The sequence below is a fragment of the Ranitomeya variabilis genome, chromosome 1 (genome assembly GCF_051348905.1).
Source record: "Ranitomeya variabilis isolate aRanVar5 chromosome 1, aRanVar5.hap1, whole genome shotgun sequence".
Lineage (NCBI taxonomy): Eukaryota > Metazoa > Chordata > Amphibia > Anura > Dendrobatidae > Ranitomeya > Ranitomeya variabilis.
Genome location: NC_135232.1, coordinates 545,309,764 through 545,328,676, shown reverse-complemented (window position 1 = coordinate 545,328,676; position 18,913 = coordinate 545,309,764). Strand labels below are relative to the sequence as shown.

General features: G+C 46.8%; 1 protein-coding gene across 2 annotated transcripts in view; it reads right to left on the bottom strand.

Annotated features, from left to right (window-relative positions):
- The window catches only part of NPR1 (natriuretic peptide receptor 1), a 381,588-nt gene that overhangs the window by 165,252 nt on the left and 197,423 nt on the right, over positions 1-18,913 (bottom strand). The gene's annotated exons all lie outside the window — the stretch shown is intronic.

Here is an 18,913-nt window from a genome sequence, read left to right as displayed (position 1 = left end):
GATTTTTGTACTTCGCAGACTTGCTGATATCTCTGAGACCCTCGCCATTGGGGTCATAACAGGAGAGGTTGTGGCAGTGGAAAATTAAAATTTCTTCAATACACACGTCGGCCCATATCCGAGTTCTTGAAAGTCTGTGAGTCATTCCCACGGCCGAAAAGCTCCAATGTCCACCATGATGAAGCGACAGTCCGCATCTGCTATTGCCATGAGCACAACTGAAAAATATTTTTTGTAGTTGAAGTACTCCGATCCAGTTCTGGCGGGTTTGATAATGCGTATGTGCTTTCCATCCACAGCTCCTAAACAGTTGGGGAAATCACACACACTCCAGAATTTTTCAGCAATTTCAATCCACATGTCCTCCGTGGGTAGGGGTATAAACTCATCCTGGAGAACATTCCACAAAGACCGGCAGGGTTGGTATTCCAGACAGGGTGGGAATTCCAAGCCGATGATGAGCTCTCTCCGGTTGCCAGAAATCTGAAATAAGAATAAAAAATTAAATTTACAATCAATTCCATTTATGGTGGTGTTTAGCTAAAGACCTAAAGGAAAATACAAATAATACATGGCAGACCAATAATAATTATGACTGGCATTTGTTTAGAATTATTACGTACCTTAATGTAACCAGGAGACGTCCCTCTGCTGGAATCGCTCATTCAAACATAAAAGTCTCTTTAATGCATTATCTTCACACAGAAAAGGTTCCAAGCATATAACCTGAATGCACATAACTTCAGAGTTCGGTTCACACCAGTTCATTACAGCATCTTTTATACTGCAGTTACTACAAATGCTTGTCCTCCTCTGACTAGTTCCATGGGTGTCCTGCACCGTTGTATCACAGTCTCTACTCACAGCTGTACACAGACCTTGACATCCTCCTGTCTGCAACTGTGTCACCTGCTGGTCCTTCCTTCGGGCACAGGACAGTCTACCTCTGGTTCACCTCTGTCCACATCCGTGACCAGTCCCCATGGACAGCAGCACCATTGTGTATGCTATGGTTTGTCAGGCTTCACTCTGGCCCTGACACACCTGAGACTCCTCAGACTCAAATCTAAAACCTCTCTATACTACAGGGCTTTTAACAATTGTAATCACAGCTACACCTGCGACTGTAAGGCCCCCTCATGGCCTCACTACGCCTCTGTGCGCATCCTGGGGAGAACAAACAGCGCTCCCTAGCTGTAACAGGGGTCACTGTCTCACAAGAGCTACACACAAGTGCGTTTACTAAGTGCAGCGCCTAGCATAAATGGAGAAACTGATTACTGCTTAACAGGAGCTCATACCTACTTTGTGTTTATACTTAAATGAATCCCCATGTCATGCTGAGCATAATGATAACTTTGTATTTCACCTAAAAGGGTCATACGCTGAGATATGAGTAATAGAAGATTTGACATAAGTTCCAGAAAGGGAGGGCATTCCAGGGCGCTGCCCACTCAGCAAGGTCATCAAGAAAAAGTATATACATTTTGGAGCTGAGTCAGGAGGGATAGCTTTTGTCCCATGGAGTCAGCTGAGAGAGGCTCTGCAAATCTGCCTGATGCATTGGGATATATGCTCCCCTTCCCCAGCACCGCATGGTCTGCTATGAAATGTCTTAAGAACTGTACTTGTTTTTCTTCCTTTAATCCTTGTTTATTTTGTAATTGTCTGTACATACGATACTTGTCTCCTTTTAAACTATTTTTTATACTTTTGTAAACACTGCCTACCTTTCGGAGTAAAATATATAAAATTACTAGCTTTGTTTCTCCTTGCTCTATAATGTACTGTCACATCCTCTGAAGTAAATTATGCTACTAATTGGGTTGGCTCCTGAGTCTGACCCATTATTAATTAAGAAATAGCTGGTGGCAGCGGAATTGTCCTGAGCCGTTGGAAAAACTGGTAGCGATGGACGGCGTTGATAATTATTATTCCCGCTTGAGTGGGTAAGGTTATATCGCCCTCGCTGCAGTGTGCCCATTAGCCAGTACATAGTAAGGCAGCCTTTCTGGCGACTAATTATCCTAAAGAAGACAAAAAGAGAAATGATCCAGCTGGAGGTGGAGGCAGTTCAGACTTTGTGAGACTTTATTAGACAACTAAAGTGATAAATAGTTCTTCAAAATGAAAAATCTTTACATAGCAAACACCTGGCACACCAGTGAGGAGGATCAACGCGTTTCAACTATGAAGTCTTACTCATGAGCTGGATCATTTCTCTTTTTGTCTTCATTTGCTGTGGGCGCTCACCCCGAACCGTGCTGGGCGTTGGCAGGTCTGGGGATTTCGTCTAAGACCGGTAAGCTGACTATATTCCTTTTTTCTTTTGTTATTCACTAATTATCCTAGGTACAGTACCCTGACTGACATGAGGGTAAGGGCGCCAGAGAGCTGCAAGTTCCAAACTGGAACTGGGAAGTGGAATATAGGTAAATTCCCTTCAGAAAAGAACCGGGGCAGCCAAACAACCCTGGTTCATGACATATTGGTGGCAGCAGTGAGGATGATAAAAATATCTGCCCTGTGATCCATGACAGCGTTGAGCCCCCTGTAGTCCACGCAGAACAGGGTGGTCCAATCCTTCTTTGGCACGAGGACTACAGGTGAGGCCCACGCGCTTTTGGACCGTTGAATCACCCCCAGCTGTAACATCTCATCGATCTCCTGGCGCATAACCTGCTGCACCTCATCGGAGATCCGAGAGGGTGTCCACCGTAGTGGGGCATGATTCCCGGTGTCCACCTCATGGACCGCTAACTCAGTCCTTCCAGGTCGGTTGGAGAACACGACCCGGAAGGGTTCCTTCATGGTCTGCAACTGCGACCGATGGGGTTCGGTTAGCAAGGCTATTACCTCCACATCCTTGATGGACCCACCGGCCTTGGCTTGGGCCAGCATGTCCAGGAGGGGGTCTTCCTCCCATCTTTGGTCAGGTTGCAGACCGGTAGGATGCAGACTTCACGTTCATGATGAGCCTTCATCATATTGACATGAAAGGCCTTTCGCCTACCCCGAGCGTGGTCAAGCGTGACCACGAAGGTGACTGGGTTGAGCTGTTGGTGGACGACGTACAGGCCTTCCCAGGCTGCCTGAAGCTTATCATTCGGTACGGGGACCAGAACCCACACCTTTTGACCCACCTGGTAGGTCCGCTCCTGGGCGTTCTGGTCATACCAGTGCTTCTGACCAGCCTGAGCCTGCGCCATGTTGTCATGCACCAACTGCGTCAAGGTCTGCATTTTGTCACGGAAGCGCATGACATAATCCACGATGGACACTTCAGAAGGGTTCGGCTCTTCTTCCCAGGATTCCCTTACCAATCCAAGGGGTCCCCGGACTCACCTGCCATACAGGAGCTCAAAGAGGGAGAACCTGTTGAGGCCTGCAAAACGTCTTGGTATGCGAATAATAGGTGTAGGAGGTACCGCTCCCAGTCGCATCCTTGGGTCTCATCCAGCATGTGCAGCATCTCTTTGAGGGTACCGTTGAACCACTCACAAACCATTGGTCTGGGGGTGATACGCACTTGATACCTGCATTCTCTTACAGAGAGCCTCAATTAGGCGAGACATGAATTAGGTGCCTTGGTCGGTAAGCATCTCCTTGGGAAATCCTACCCATGAAAAGATGGCCAATAGTGCATCCGCCACCTTATCCGCCCTAGTTGAGGACAGAGACACTGCCTCTGGGTATCGGGTAACGTAGTTTACCACAGAGAGGACGTATTGCTTTCCAGAGCTGCTGGAGACAGCCAACGGGCCTACAATGTCCGCCGCGATCCTCTGAAAAGGCTCCTCTATCACTGGTAAAGGGATCAGGCCCGGCCTTCTCCACTCTTTGACAGGTGATACAGGAACGGCAGTAGTTTGTCACATCTGTCGCCATCTTGGGCTAAAAGAAGTGTTTAGACAGCCGGACCTTAGTTTTGCTGATCCCTAAGTGTCCAGTGAGTGGGATCTCATGGGCAATCCGCAACAACTCACCCATGAATTGGTAGGGGATGAGCAGCTCTCTTTCCCTCAACCACTCCTTTTGAGATTGACAGGGAACTGCCTCCCGGTATAACCTCCCTCATTCCCAGAACACCCTCTCCTTATCAGTCATGGAGGTGGGCGTCTCGGCAAGGTGTCTCAAATTCTCCAGGCTCAAATCTGAGTGGAGAGCAGCCTGGAACTCCTGGCTGGAGGCAGCCAGAAGCGACGTCAGGGTCTCTTCCACATGGGAACCCTCTGGGACCTGCCCTGGGTCCATCTCTGGTTCAATCCAGCCTGTGACCGAGGAGAGTCCAAAAGGCAGAACATTATCTGGGTTCCGGGCACTCTGACTGTGGGTGACAGCAGTTACGTAGGATGTCTTCCCGGGGATTTCCACAGACCCATCAGCCAGCGCTGCTATGGGTACTATCTCCCCATCCACCCCCAACACCTCAGGAGCAGTGCTACCTATGGGGGCTGTTACTTCCTCTGTGGCACTGGTCAGTTGCACGGCATCACCTTCCTCACGGTTCCCATGCATCTCCCCATTTCCCTTAGCACCATCGATTGTTCCTGTTAGGGGATCCTCAGGTATTCCACCCCGCAGAGTGACTCCTGCACCTGTAGACACATCATCATCTGTCTATATAATTGTCTAAGGGGTACTTCCATCTCTCTGTCTGTAATGGAAATCCCGCACGGCTGATTGGTCGCGGCCAGCAGGCCGCAACCAATCAGCGACGGGCACAGTCCGGCCGTGAATTCGCCCCTCCCTACTTCCGTCCAGTCAGTGCCCGCTCCATACTCCCCTCCAGTCAGCGCTCGCAAAGGGTTAATGGCAGCGTTAATGGACCACGTTATGCCGCGGTGTAACGCACTCCGTTAATGCTGCTATTAACCCTGCCTGACCAACTTTTTACTATTGATGCTGCCTATGCAGCATCAATAGTAAAAAAGATCTAATGTAAAAATAATACAAAAATAAAAATTGTGCTATTCTCACCTTCCGTCGTCCACCGATGCGTGCGAGGCTACCGCCAGCTCCGTTCCCAGCGATGTATTACATAATTACCCAGATGACTTAGCAGTCTCGCGAGACCGCTAAGTCATCTGGGTAATTTCGCAATGCATTATTGGGAACGGAAGCTGGCAGGTGCGTCGCGCGCATCGGGATAGCTTCGCTGGACGCTGGAGGGTGAGTATATAACAAGTTTTTTATTTTCATTCTTTTTTTAACAGGGATATGGTGCCCACACTGCTATATAGTACTTGGCCTGTGTTATATACTGCGAGGCTGCTATATACTACATGGCCAGTGTTATATGCTGCGTGGGCAGTGTTATATACTACGTGGGCAATGTTATATACTACGTGGGCAATGTTATATACTGCGTATATACTGCACATTTTCATCATCATCATTATCATCATCATCATCAGTATTAACCTTGGCATTTTCAGAAAAATGGTTATCAGGTAAATCATTAAACAGAAAGCATTGTCAGGTAACCCATGCAATTTCCCATCATTATCATCAGCATTAGATTGGGGAGGGGGGACAGGGACATAATATGCAACCATCTTCCCCAAATCAGTCCCCAATAAAACATCGGTGAGCAAGTTTTAGGTCAATCCCACTTCCTTCACCCCGCTCCCGGCTCCCCAATCTATAAACACCTGGGCCATCAGCAAGGGACAACGGATGCCCCCAATCCCGGTGACAGTCAGGGTTTTCCCCGGAATAATCTCTTCAGGGGCTGTCAGTTCAGGTCAGATGAGGGTTTGTTCAGCCCCGGTGTCCTTGAGGCCTCTAGCGACATGGCCCTCCACGGTGATGTGCTGCACATTGTCATAGACCCTCCCAAATGCCCCACCCACCAAAAGAACTGCTGCATTAGGCCCTGGCGTCTTGGCTGGGGGGTTCTTCTGTTCTCTGGACAGTTGGCGCTGATATAACCAGTCCTATTGCAGGCAAAACACTTGCAAAGGTCGGTGGTAGGTCTGGTGCTGTTGGCCAAGGGGATGGTGAGTCAGCTGGAAGGGGTACTGGCATTGGTTGCAGGTTTACCCCCTCTCCAGCTGGCAGTGACTGGCTTCCACACTTTTGATTTACGGTTGGCCTCATAGGCGTTGGCAACCTGCACTGCTTTATCCACGTCTTTGGGCTCTCGGTCCATCACAAACTGTCGCACTTCAGCTGGGCAAAGATGTAGAAACTGGTCTTTCATCATCAGGTGTCCCAGCTGCTCAAAGGTGATCACTGACAGTTCTTGGATCCACTGGTTAAAGTGGATCCTGAGTCCATGCACCACAACACTATAGCTCTTGTGTGGGCCATGTTGGAGGTTCCGGAACTTTTTATGGTAAACCTCAGGAGTTAGCTGGTACTTCTTTACCAGGGCCTGCTTGATGGTATCATAGTCACCATCTTGGTCTTGAGGGAGAGCAGCAAACAGCTCCAGAGCTTTGTCTTTTAGCCCTGGGGTCAGGTATCGGGCTTATTGGTTCTCAGGCAGCCGGTACTGTCTGCAGGCTTTCTCAAATGCCCACAGAAAGGTGTCCAAGTCCCCATCCTGTTCTACCCCAGGAAAGTGCTCTGGCCCGGGTTTAGGAGACAGAGCATTGCTGGACTCACTGTTCCGTGTGGTAGATGGTACTGCCCCAAGTTGGGCCATCTGCAGTTCATGGTCCCTCTCAGCTTGGGCTTCGGCGGTTCCGGCTTCCCGCTCAGCTTGGCGCTCAGTTCTCTTTGCCTCCCACTGGGCACTCTCTGCCTCCCACTAGGCTCTCTCCACTTGGTATTCCTGGATCAGCCTCAGACAACCATCACGGTTGTCGGAGGGGAGTTGTTCCAAGGCCACCTGCAGGTGAGGGTCCAAGCCACTCTGGTTGAAAGTAGGGCTGGCATTCAGTGGTTGGACCTCTGCAGCAGCACCATTTGCGCATGAGCTGGCTTCTGTGTACTCTGGGCTCTGAGTGATTTCCAGTTGCACCAGAGCTGCGACCAGTTGTCTTTTGTTTTTGGCCGTGGCGTCAATATCCCTCAACCTGCAAAGGGCAATAAGAGTGTCCTTGTTATGCTGCTCATACCAGCCTTCTCCTTTTGCGGCCATCATTGCCAAATAAAAGATAGGATAGAAAAACAAAGAGAGAGGGAGGGGGTAATTGAAAGTACACATGGCACCGTCTCAGGACTGGTAAACACTGAGTTCGTTCTCCAAAACTTTTACGCAGAGTCCTCGCAAGAACCGTGCAAGTTTTCAGTGAGAGGAATGATTGCTCAAACCAGATCACTAATGCTCTATTATCCGACCGCTGCCACCAATATGTCATGAACCGGGGTTGTTTGGCCGGCCCCAGTTATTTTCTGAAGGGGATTTAACTATATTCCACTTCCCAGTTTCGGTTTGGAACTTGCAGCTCTCTGGCGCCGCCCTTTCCCTCAGGTCAGTCAGGGAACTGCACCTAGGATAATTAGTCGCCAGAAAGGCTGCCTGCTATGTACTGGCTGTAGGGCACACACTGCAGTGAGAGTGATATAATTATTCCCAGCCGCAGCCGAGCAATACACTTATATACCCTGTTCCGTCGCTGCCAGCTTTACCCAACAAGCTCAGTACGATCTGCTGCCACCAGCTTCTATTCCTTAATCCATAACGGGTCAGGAGCCACCCAATTAGTAGCGTAATTTACTTCAGAGGATGTGAAAGTACATTATAGAGCAAGGAGAAACAAAGCAAGTAATTTTATATATTTTACTCCAAAAGGTAGGCAGTGTTTATAAAAGACATGATAAAATGAGACAATTACGTATATACAGACAATTACAAAATAAAAAGGGCTTAACGGAAGAAAATAGACTTACGGTTCTTTCATATCATGGCAGACCATGCGGCTGGGGGGAGGAGGGGAGCATATGTCCCAGTGCATCATAGATGTGTCTCTCAGCTAGCTTCCTGGGCAAAAACTAGTGAAAAATAAGCTCCTAATCACTTATACCCCCTGGTCGTGACATCACTGAGTAGGCAGAGCTATGGACTCCACTCCCCTTTCCAGAGAGAGTCAGAACTTTATTAAAACTCGTATTTATCCCAGCATGCACTGGGAACCTCGTAGAGTGACGACAAACATATTGCATGTCTTCTCACAAGTTTGGCATCCATTTAAGTCTACAGATGAGGTAGCTAGGTGACCCGGTTAAGCAGTAATCCATTTCTCGATTTCAGCTAGGCGCTGCGCTTAGAAAACGCACTTGTGTTGCACATCCCAAATATGTAAGTTTCATATTTCTGTCACTAATTGGGATCAAGTTATGCCTTAGGCCGCCGTCACACATGCGAGTTTTACGGACGTAAGAGCGCAGAAACTACGTCCGTAAAATTCACATAACATACGGCACAATGATTCTCAATGGGTCTCGTCCTATCAGCCGTATATTACAGATCCGTAATATACGGCTTTCTACGGCCGTACAAAATCGCAGCATGCTGCGTTTGTCAGCGTATTGCGCAAAAAAATCGCCAATGAAAGTCTATGGGGGCGAGAAAAATACGGATTCCACACAGACCAGCAGTGTGACTTGCGAGAAATACGCAGCGGTGTTAGTGAAAAGTTGGTAATTCAATTGCCGGCTTTTCATTTCTCCTGCCTAAACCCGACAGGTTATGAGACATGGTTTACATACAGTAAACCATCTCATATCCCCTTTTTTTTTGCATATTCCACACTACTAATGTTAGTAGTCAAACATACTGACCCCTCACAGGGTCAAGAAGTGTTTTCAACACAATTTTTAGTAGAAACATATAAACATTTTATTTATTTCAATACAAATAACACAACATTAAAAACAGATGGTGCCTCATACCAAGCAAAAACCAGAAGGCAAGGCATATAAGTGGAACTCTAATGACAACAGGTTTGGTAACCTAGATACATTTACAAAAACTTATTATTGTAGGGGTAAATGTTCAAAATCTATTTTCTATAGTAGCTGACATAATGCAAAATTTCTTATTGAGGATTAGGCAATAACAATAGTGTAAAAATCTTTGATAGATATACATCTAGAATAAAGGAAAAAATTCCGAGCAGACAATGTCTCCATAGCATGTCTTAAGGGTTAAAAAATAAACCATAAGAGAGACCTCCATTAATCTCTCAAGCCCCCATAATTGTCCTTTAGCCTCACATGAATAATATACTGCAAAAATAACCAGAGAAAAACCAATCTCTGCAGTGTGTCATAGGAATATAATTAACCCATAACATTTGTAAAAACAAAAAAATGCACAGAGTCAGGTTCCACACATATTACCACGTGAGTCCCACTATAAGTTCAGACGCCAAGTGCCAAGCCAAGCCTCCGGACCCCTATGCACGTTTCGCTGTTGCTTCTTCCTGGGGGTGTGTCAGTGTGCAGGCATACCGTGATTTTATACAATCACCCAGCCAATCCAGTTGACCAGGGAGGAACTAAAACAACCGAAACCAATGTATATACTTTTAAATCATGTGTGTGTGTGTGTGTGTGTGTGTGTGTGTGTGTGTTTTTTTTAACCCTTTCAAACAATTGGATTAATAATGGATAGGTGTCATAATTGACGCCTCTCCATTATTAATCTGGCTTAATGTCACCTTACAATAGCAAGGTGGCATTAACCCTTCATTACCCCATATCCCACCGTTACACGGGAGTGGGAAGAGAGTGGCCAAGTGCCAGAATAGGCGCATCTTCCAGATGTGCCTTTTCTGGGGTGGCTGGGGGCAGATGTTTTTAGCCAGGGGGGGCCAATAACGATGGACCCTCTCCTGGCTATTAATATCTGCCGTCAGTCACTGGCTTTACCGCTCTGGTGGAGAAAATTGCGCGGGAGCCCACGCCAATTTCTTCCGCCATTTAACCCTTTATTTTAGCAGCTACAGCGCCCAAATTTTGCATACACACACTACTAACATTAGTAGTGTGGAATATGCAAAAAAAATGGGGATATGAGATGGTTTACTGTATGTAAACCATGTCTCATATCCTGTCGGGTTTGGGAAGGAGAAATGAAAAGCCGGCAATTGAATTACCGGCTTGTCACAGATATCGCGCTGAAGTAAATCTAAATACAGAATATATATATATGTGTCTCAATGACATATATATATATATATATATATATATATATATACTGTATATATGTTTTCCCGAACATTTGAGCACATAAATCCATTAGATGTCGGTTTTGCAAGCCTGCGAGAAAATCTCGCAGTACGGATGCCATACGGATTACATACGGAGGATGCCATGCGCAAAATACGCTGACACACCCTGACTACGGATCAATATTTTGGGAACATTTCTCCGTATTACGGCCGTAAAATACGGACCGTATTGTCTTACGCCAAGTGTGACGCCGGCCTCACTATTAAATTTGTACATGAACACAAGTGCACATGTTACCACAGCTGCCTTAAAGCCATAAACTACTCAGTGGCATTGCTGCATGATGGAATCAAGTTGCCAAGAGTGTGTAGTGAGAAGAAGAGTTTCCTATGCAGCTGGAGAGGGGGGTCAGAGAGCCCACAGCGTGTGTCTGGAAAGCCATGGAACCTTCCAGAAGTAAACCCAGAATATGACATTTATATTATCGTGACAAGTACAAAAAGGGAGGCCAGGATAATTCCTGAAAGATCCAGTGATATATAGTACAATATATATATATATATATATTATATATATATATATATATATATATATATATATATATATATATATATATATTGTGGTGCAGTAAAAGGTGTAGTACTGGACGGAAGATATATTTCTCCCAGCAGGATAAGTTTTGGTCTGTTATTTTCCTAAGGTCGAGGACCTGCAGTGATGTCACGATCACATGATCAGCCCATGTGATGGGTACCTTACCTGTGGGTGTGGCTATAGACTATGTAATGGAGTTTCTTTTGTTTGGCACATGTTATTCTGGGTTTGGAGCTAGGCTGGAATGAGCCTGTGTGTTGCCTCATTACTGCGGCCCTACCACTGCTCACCTGAGCCAATCCCTACATTTTGGTGTTCGAATGCGGGCAATCGCAGTGAGGCCAGGCTATTTTTGCTTATTTTTACTCTGAACTCCGGCTTATGTCCTGGGTGAAAGGATATATACAGTATAGTGCCTTGCCAAAGTATTTGGCTTCCTGGAACTTGTCAACCTTTTCCCACATATCATGCTTCATATATAAATGTACCAAATGTAAATTTTTGGTGAAGAATGAACAACAAGTGGAACACAATTGTGAAGTTGAGCGAAATTTATTGGTTATTTTACATTTTTGTGGAAAATCAAAAACTGAAAAGTGGGGCATACAATATTATTCGGCCCCTTTAACTTAATACTTTGTGGCGCCACTTTTTGCTGCGATTACAGCTGCAAGTCGCTTGGGTATGTCTCTATCAGTTTTGTACATCGAGAGACTGAAATTCTTGCCCATTCTTCCTTGGCAAACAGCTTGAGCTCAGTGATGTTTGATGGAGATCGTTTGTGAGCAGTTTTCAGCTCTTTCCACAGATTCTCGATTGGTTTGAGGTCTGGACTTTGACTTGGCCATTCTAACACCTGGATATGTTTATTTGTGAACCATTCCATTGTAGATTTTACTTAGTTTGGGATCATTGTCTTGTTGGAATAGAAATCTCCGTCCCAGTCTCAGGTCTTTTGCAAACTCAAACAGGTTTTCTTCAAGAATGGTCCTGTATTTGGCTCCATCCATCTTCCCATCAATTTTAACCATCTTCCCTGTCCCTGCTTAAGAAAAGCAGGCCCAAACCATGCCACCACCATGTTTGACAGTGGGGATGGTATGTTCAGGGTGATGAGCTGTGTTGCCTTTATGCCAAACATATCGTTTGGCATTGTTGCCAAAAGGTTCGATTTTGGTTTCATCTGACCAAAGCACCTTCTTCCACATGTTTGGTGTGTCTCCCAGGTGGCTTGTTGCAAACTTTAAAAGACACTTTTTATAGATATTGAAAAAAAGAGGGGGTAAACAGTGGCGCTGCACTGTCCAAACGAAAGGGGAAGGGGGAGATAAAGCTGCTGGTGAGGTGACAGAGACTGTGCTGAACCCTGTCTAGAGTAAATAAATAAATAATGTAATAAACCGATACCACACCTGCGCTAATAGGAAAAGAATGCTGCGTACACTACAGCACTGCCTGCTGTGAGGGTAAAACCGGGGCCAATTGTGCTCTGCTTAGCGGAGAGGGTCCGTGATGCAAACAGTTTATGTACATACACATGCACTTACTGGATGTAGGCGTGAAGATGGTCACGGAGGTCAGTGGATGTCCAAAACCCTTCTGCCGGTAAGCCGGGCTGAGCCGCGTGCCTCTAGGGAGATCCGGGGCCGACTGTGCCCAGATAGGAGGTTGAATGCTGGGCGTCTAGTGCGGGCAGGAACCGCTCACTCCTAGCGTGCCCCGGCCGGAAGCAACGCCGGAGCAGTAGCGGTATGGAGGGGGGGCGTGGCTGAGGTAGTGACGTCACAAGTTAGGCGGGTGCTTGTCAGGGCAACCAACCTCAGCCCGGCTTACCGGCAGAAGGGTTTTGGACATCCACTGACCTCCGTGACCATCTTCACGCCTACATCCAGTAAGTGCATGTGTATGTACATAAACTGTTTGCATCACGGACCCTCTCCGCTAAGCAGAGCACAATTTGCCCCGGTTTTACCCTCACAGCAGGCAGTGCTGTAGTGTACGCAGCATTCTTTTCCTATTAGCGCAGGTGTGGTATCGGTTTATTACACTTTTTATAGATATCTACTATATAATTGTCTAAGGGTCACTTCCGTCTGTCCTTCTGTCTTTCTTGTCTGTCTGTCACGGATATTCATTGGTCGCAGCCTCTGTCTGTCATGGAAATCCAAGTCGCTGATTGGTCGTGGCAAAACGGCCACGACCAATCAGCGACGGGTACAGCCCGGCGGCAAAATGGCCGTTCCTTACTCCCCACAGTCACTGCCCGCTCCATAATCTCCTCCACTCAGTGCTCACACAGGGTTAATGGCAGCGGTAACGGGCCTCGGTGTAACGCAGTCCGTTACCGCTGCTATTAACCCTGTGTGACCAACTTTTTACTATTGATGCTGCCTATGCAGCATCAATAGTTAAAAGATCTAATGTTAAAAATAATAAAAAAAATAAAAAATCGTTATATACTCACCGTCCGTCGGCCCCCGCATCCAAAACAGGCTTTTCCCGCTCCTCGCGTCTCTCCGGTGACCGCTCCATGCATTGCAGTCTCGCGAGATGATGACGTAGCGGTCTCGCGAGACCGCTACGTCATCCTCTCGCGAGACCACAATGCACTCTTGGGACCGGAGCGCGCGAGGAGCGTCAGTAAACGCTTTGCCTGGATAAGGGGCCAACGGAAGGTGAGTATATAACTATTTTTTATTTTAATTCTTTTTTTAACAGGCATATGATGCCCACATTGCTATATACTGCGTGGGCTGTGCAATATACTACATGGGCTGTGCAATATACTACGTGCGCTGTGCAATATAATACGTGGGCTGTGCAATATACTACGTGGGCTGTGCAATATACTACGTGGGCTCTGCAATATAATACGTGGGCTCTGCAATATACTCCGTGGGCTGTGCTATATACTATGTGGGCTGTGCATTATACTACATGGGCTGTGCAATATACTATGTGGGCTGTGCAATATACTATGTGGGCTGTGCAATATACTGCGTGGGCTGTGCAATGTACTACGTGGGCTATGCAATATACTACGTGAGCTGTGCAATATACTGCGTGGGCTGTCCTATATACTACGTGGGCTGCTATATACTACGTGGGCTGTGCAATATACTACGTGGGCTGTGCTATATACTAGGTGGGCTGTGCTATATACTACGTGGGCTATGCAATATACTACGTGGCCTGTGTTATACACTACGTGGCCTGTGTTATACACTACGTGGGCTGTGTTATATACTGTGTGCGTGGGCTGTTATATGCTACGTGGGCTGTTATAAACTACCTGGCTGTGTTATATGCTATGTGGGCTGTTATACACTCTGCGGGCTGTGCTATATACTACATGGCTGTGCTATATACTCCGTGGGCTGTGCTATATACTCAGTGGGCTGTGCTATATACTCCGTGGCTGTGCTATATACTACGTGGCTGTGCTATTTACTACGTGGGCTGTTATATACTACATGGCCGGCCCCGTACAATCAGCGACAGGCGTAGTCCGGCCGCTAATTGGCACGGGATTTGAACCACGCTTCGCTAATTGGTCACGGCCGGCCGAATCCTGTGTATTCAATGTATTATTCTAAAATCTTCATAAATAAACTACATACCGTATATACTCGAGTATAAGCCGAGATTTTCAGCCCACTTTTTTGGGCTGAAATTGCCCCTCTCGGCTTATACTCGAGTCATACCGGGGGTCGGCAGGGGAGGGGGAGCGGGGGCTGTCTGTTGTGAATTTACCTTTTGGCTCCCTCTGGTGGCTACTAGTGATTTGACTCTGGGTATGTCATTCATCCCTTGTATGCTCACCTGGGTCGTTAGGTCAGGGGTGTTGCTATATAAGCTCCCTGGACCTTCAGTTCAATGCCTGGCAACATTGATATCAGAGCTAATCTGTAGTGCTCTTGTCTACTGATCCTGGTTCCTGCGTGATTAAGCTAAGTCTGCTCTCTTGCTTTTTGCTATTTGTTTTTGTTTGCATTTTTGTCCAGCTTGTACATAATCTGTATCCTATCCTTGCTGGAAGCTCTAGGGAGGCTGGAGTTCTCCCCCCGGGCCGTTAGACGGTTCGGGGGTTCTTGAATCTCCAGTGTGGTTTTGTGATAGGGTTTTTGCTGACCATATAAGTTATCTTACTACATTCTGCTATTAGTAAGTGGGCCTCTCTTTGCTAAACCTAGTTCATCTCTGTGTTTGTCATTTCCTCTTACCTCACCGTTATTATTTGTGGGGGGCTTGTATCCAACTTTTGGGGTCTTTTCTCTGGAGGCAAGAGAGGTCTTTGTTTTCCTCTTCTAGGGGTAGTTAGCTCTCCGGCTGGCGCGAGACATCTAGCGACCAACGTAGGCATGTTCCCCGGCTACTTCTAGTGTTGGCGTTAGGAGTAGATATATGGTCAACCCAGTTACCACTGCCCTATGAGCTGGATTTTTGTACTTCGCAGACTTGCTGATATCTCTGAGACCCTCGCCATTGGGGTCATAACAGTTTGCCAGGCCCGTATTAAATGTTAAATGCATTGCAGAAGCGGGATTATAAGAAAGAAAATTCTGAGTTTTTTTTTCTCTCTCTCATTTTTTTTTTTTCTTTTCCCCTTTACCTCTGAGTGGCTTGTGTTTGCTGCAGACATGAATGTTCAGACCTTGATTACAAGTGTGGACCAGCTTGCTGCTCGTGTGCAGGGCATACAAGATTATGTTACCAGAAATCCTATGTCAGAACCTAAGATACCGATTCCTGAACTGTTTTCCGGAGACCGATTTAAATTTAGAAATTTCAGGAATAATTGTAAATTGTTTTTGTCTCTGAGACCCTGTTCATCTGGAGACTCCGCTCAGCAAGTAAAAATTGTTATTTCTTTTTTACGGGATGACCCTCAGGATTGGGCCTTCTCGCTGGCGCCAGGAGATCCGGCATTGGCTAACATTGATGCGTTTTTTCTGGCGCTCGGTTTGCTTTATGAGGAACCCAATCTTGAGATTCAGGCAGAAAAAGCCTTGCTGGCTATGTCTCAGGGCCAGGACGAGGCTGAAGTGTATTGCCAAAAATTTCGGAAATGGTCCGTGCTGACCCAGTGGAACGAGTGTGCATTGGCTGCAAATTTTAGAAATGGCCTTTCTGAAGCCATTAAGAATGTGATGGTGGGTTTTCCCATTCCCACAAGTCTGAATGATTCTATGGCCCTGGCTATTCAAATCGACCGGCGGTTGCGGGAGCGCAAAACCGAAAAGTCCCTCATGGTGTTGTCTGAACAGGCACCTGATTTAATGCAATGTGATAGAATCCTGACTAGAAATGAGCGGAAAATTCATAGACGCCAGAATGGCTTGTGTTACTACTGTGGTGATTCTACACATGTTATCTCAGCATGCTCTAAACGTCTTACTAAGGTTGTTAGTCCGGTCACCATTGGTAATTTGCAACCTAAATTTATTCTATCTGTAACTTTGATTTGCTCACTGTCATCGTATCCTGTCATGGCGTTTGTGGACTCAGGTGCTGCCCTGAGCCTTATGGATCTGTCATTTGCCAAGCGCTGCGGATTTGTTCTTGAGCCATTGGAGAATCCTATCCCTCTTAGGGGTATTGATTCTACGCCATTGGCAAAAAATAAACCGCAGTTTTGGACACAGGTTACCATGTGCATGACTCCCGAACATCGGGAGGTAATACGTTTTCTTGTTCTGCATAAAATGCATGATTTGGTTGTTTTGGGTTTGCCATGGTTACAGACCCATAATCCAGTCTTGGACTGGAAGGCTATGTCAGTGTCAAGTTGGGGCTGCCATGGAATTCATGGAGATTCCCTGCCCTTGTCTATTGCTTCTTCTACGCCTTCGGAAGTTCCGGCGTATTTGTCTGATTATCAGGATGTCTTCAGCGAGTCTAAGTCCAGTGCACTGCCTCCTCATAGGGAATGTGACTGTGCAATAGATTTGATTCCTGGCAGTAAGTTTCCTAAGGGGAGACTGTTTAATCTGTCGGTACCTGAACATACCGCGATGCGTTCATATATCAAGGAGTCTCTTGAGAAGGGGCATATCCGTCCTTCTTCTTCCCCTCTTGGTGCGGGATTCTTTTTTGTGGCCAAAAAGGACGGATCTTTGAGGCCTTGTATTGACTATCGGCTTTTAAATAAGATCACTGTCAAATTTCAGTATCCTTTGCCGCTGTTGTCAGATTTGTTTGCCCGGATTAAAGGTGCCAAGTGGTTCACCAAGATAGACCTTCGTGGTGCGTACAACCTTGTGCGCATTAGGCAGGGCGATGAATGGAAAACCGCATTCAATACGCCCGAAGGTCATTTTGAGTACTTGGTGATGCCATTTGGGCTCTCTAATGCACCTTCAGTTTTTCAGTCCTTCATGCATGACATTTTCCGGAAGTATCTGGATAAATTTTTGATTGTTTATCTGGATGATATTCTGGTTTTTTCTGATGATTGGGACTCGCATGTGGAGCAGGTCAGGATGGTTTTTGAGATTTTGCGTGAAAATTCTTTGTTTGTAAAAGGCTCAAAGTGTCTCTTTGGTGTACAGAAGGTTCCCTTTTTGGGGTTCATTTTTTCCCCTTCTGCTGTGGAGATGGATCCAGTCAAGGTCCGAGCTATTCATGATTGGACTCAACCCTCGTCAGTTAAGAGTCTTCAGAAATTCTTGGGTTTTGCTAACTTCTACCGTCGTTTTATCGCAAATTTCTCTAGCGTTGTTAAACCGCTGACGGATATGACCAAGAAAGGCTCTGATGTAGCTAACTGGGCTCCTGCTGCCGTGGAGGCTTTCCAGGAGTTGAAACGCCGGTTTACTTCGGCGCCTGTTTTGTGCCAGCCTGACGTCTCACTTCCCTTTCAGGTTGAGGTGGATGCTTCGGAGATTGGGGCAGGGGCCGTTTTGTCGCAGAGAGGCCCTGGTTGCTCTACTATGAGACCTTGTGCCTTCTTCTCTAGGAAGTTTTCGCCGGCAGAGCGAAATTATGATGTGGGCAATCGGGAGTTGTTGGCCATGAAGTGGGCATTTGAGGAGTGGCGTCATTGGCTCGAGGGTGCTAAGCATCGTGTGGTGGTCTTGACTGATCACAAAAATCTGATGTATCTCGAGTCTGCTAAACGCCTGAATCCTAGACAGGCCCGCTGGTCATTGTTTTTCTCCCGTTTTGACTTTGTGGTCTCGTATTTACCAGGTTCTAAGAATGTGAAGGCCGATGCTCTGTCTAGGAGCTTTGTGCCTGATGCTCCTGGAGTCGCTGAACCTGTGGGTATTCTTAAGGAAGGAGTTATCTTGTCTGCTATTTCTCCAGATCTGCGACGTGTGTTGCAGAGATTTCAGGCTGGTAGGCCTGACTCTTGTCCACCTGACAGATTGTTTGTGCCTGCTAAATGGACCAGCAGAGTCATTTCTGAGGTTCATTCCTCAGTGTTGGCAGGGCACCCGGGAATTTTTGGCACCAGAGATCTGGTGGCCAGGTCCTTTTGGTGGCCTTCCTTGTCAAGGGATGTGCGGTCATTTGTGCAGTCCTGTGGTACTTGTGCTCGAGCTAAGCCTTGCTGTTCTCGTGCCAGCGGGTTGCTCTTGCCCTTGCCTGTCCCGAAGAGACCTTGGACACACATCTCTATGGATTTCATTTCGGATCTTCCGGTGTCTCAGGGCATGTCTGTCATCTGGGTGATATGTGATCGTTTCTCCAAGATGGTCCATCTGGTTCCTTTGCCTAAGCTGCCTTCCTCTTCTGATCTGGTTCCTGTGTTCTTCCAGAACGTGGTTCGTTTGCACGGCATTCCTGAGAATATTGTGTCGGACAGAGGATCCCAGTTTGTTTCCAGGTTCTGGCGATCCTTTTGTGGTAGGATGGGCATTGATTTGTCGTTTTCGTCCGCTTTCCATCCCCAGACTAACGGACAAACGGAGCGAACTAATCAGACTCTGGAGGCTTATTTGAGGTGTTTTGTCTCTTCTGATCAGGATGATTGGGTGACCTTCTTGCCGTTGGCTGAATTTGCCCTTAATAATCGGGCTAGTTCTGCCACCTTGGTTTCGCCATTTTTCTGCAACTCCGGTTTCCATCCTCGTTTTTCCTCGGGACATGTGGAGCCTTCTGACTGTCCTGGAGTGGATTCTGTGGTGGATAGGTTGCAGCGGATCTGGAATCATGTGGTGGACAACTTGAAGTTGTCACAGGAGAA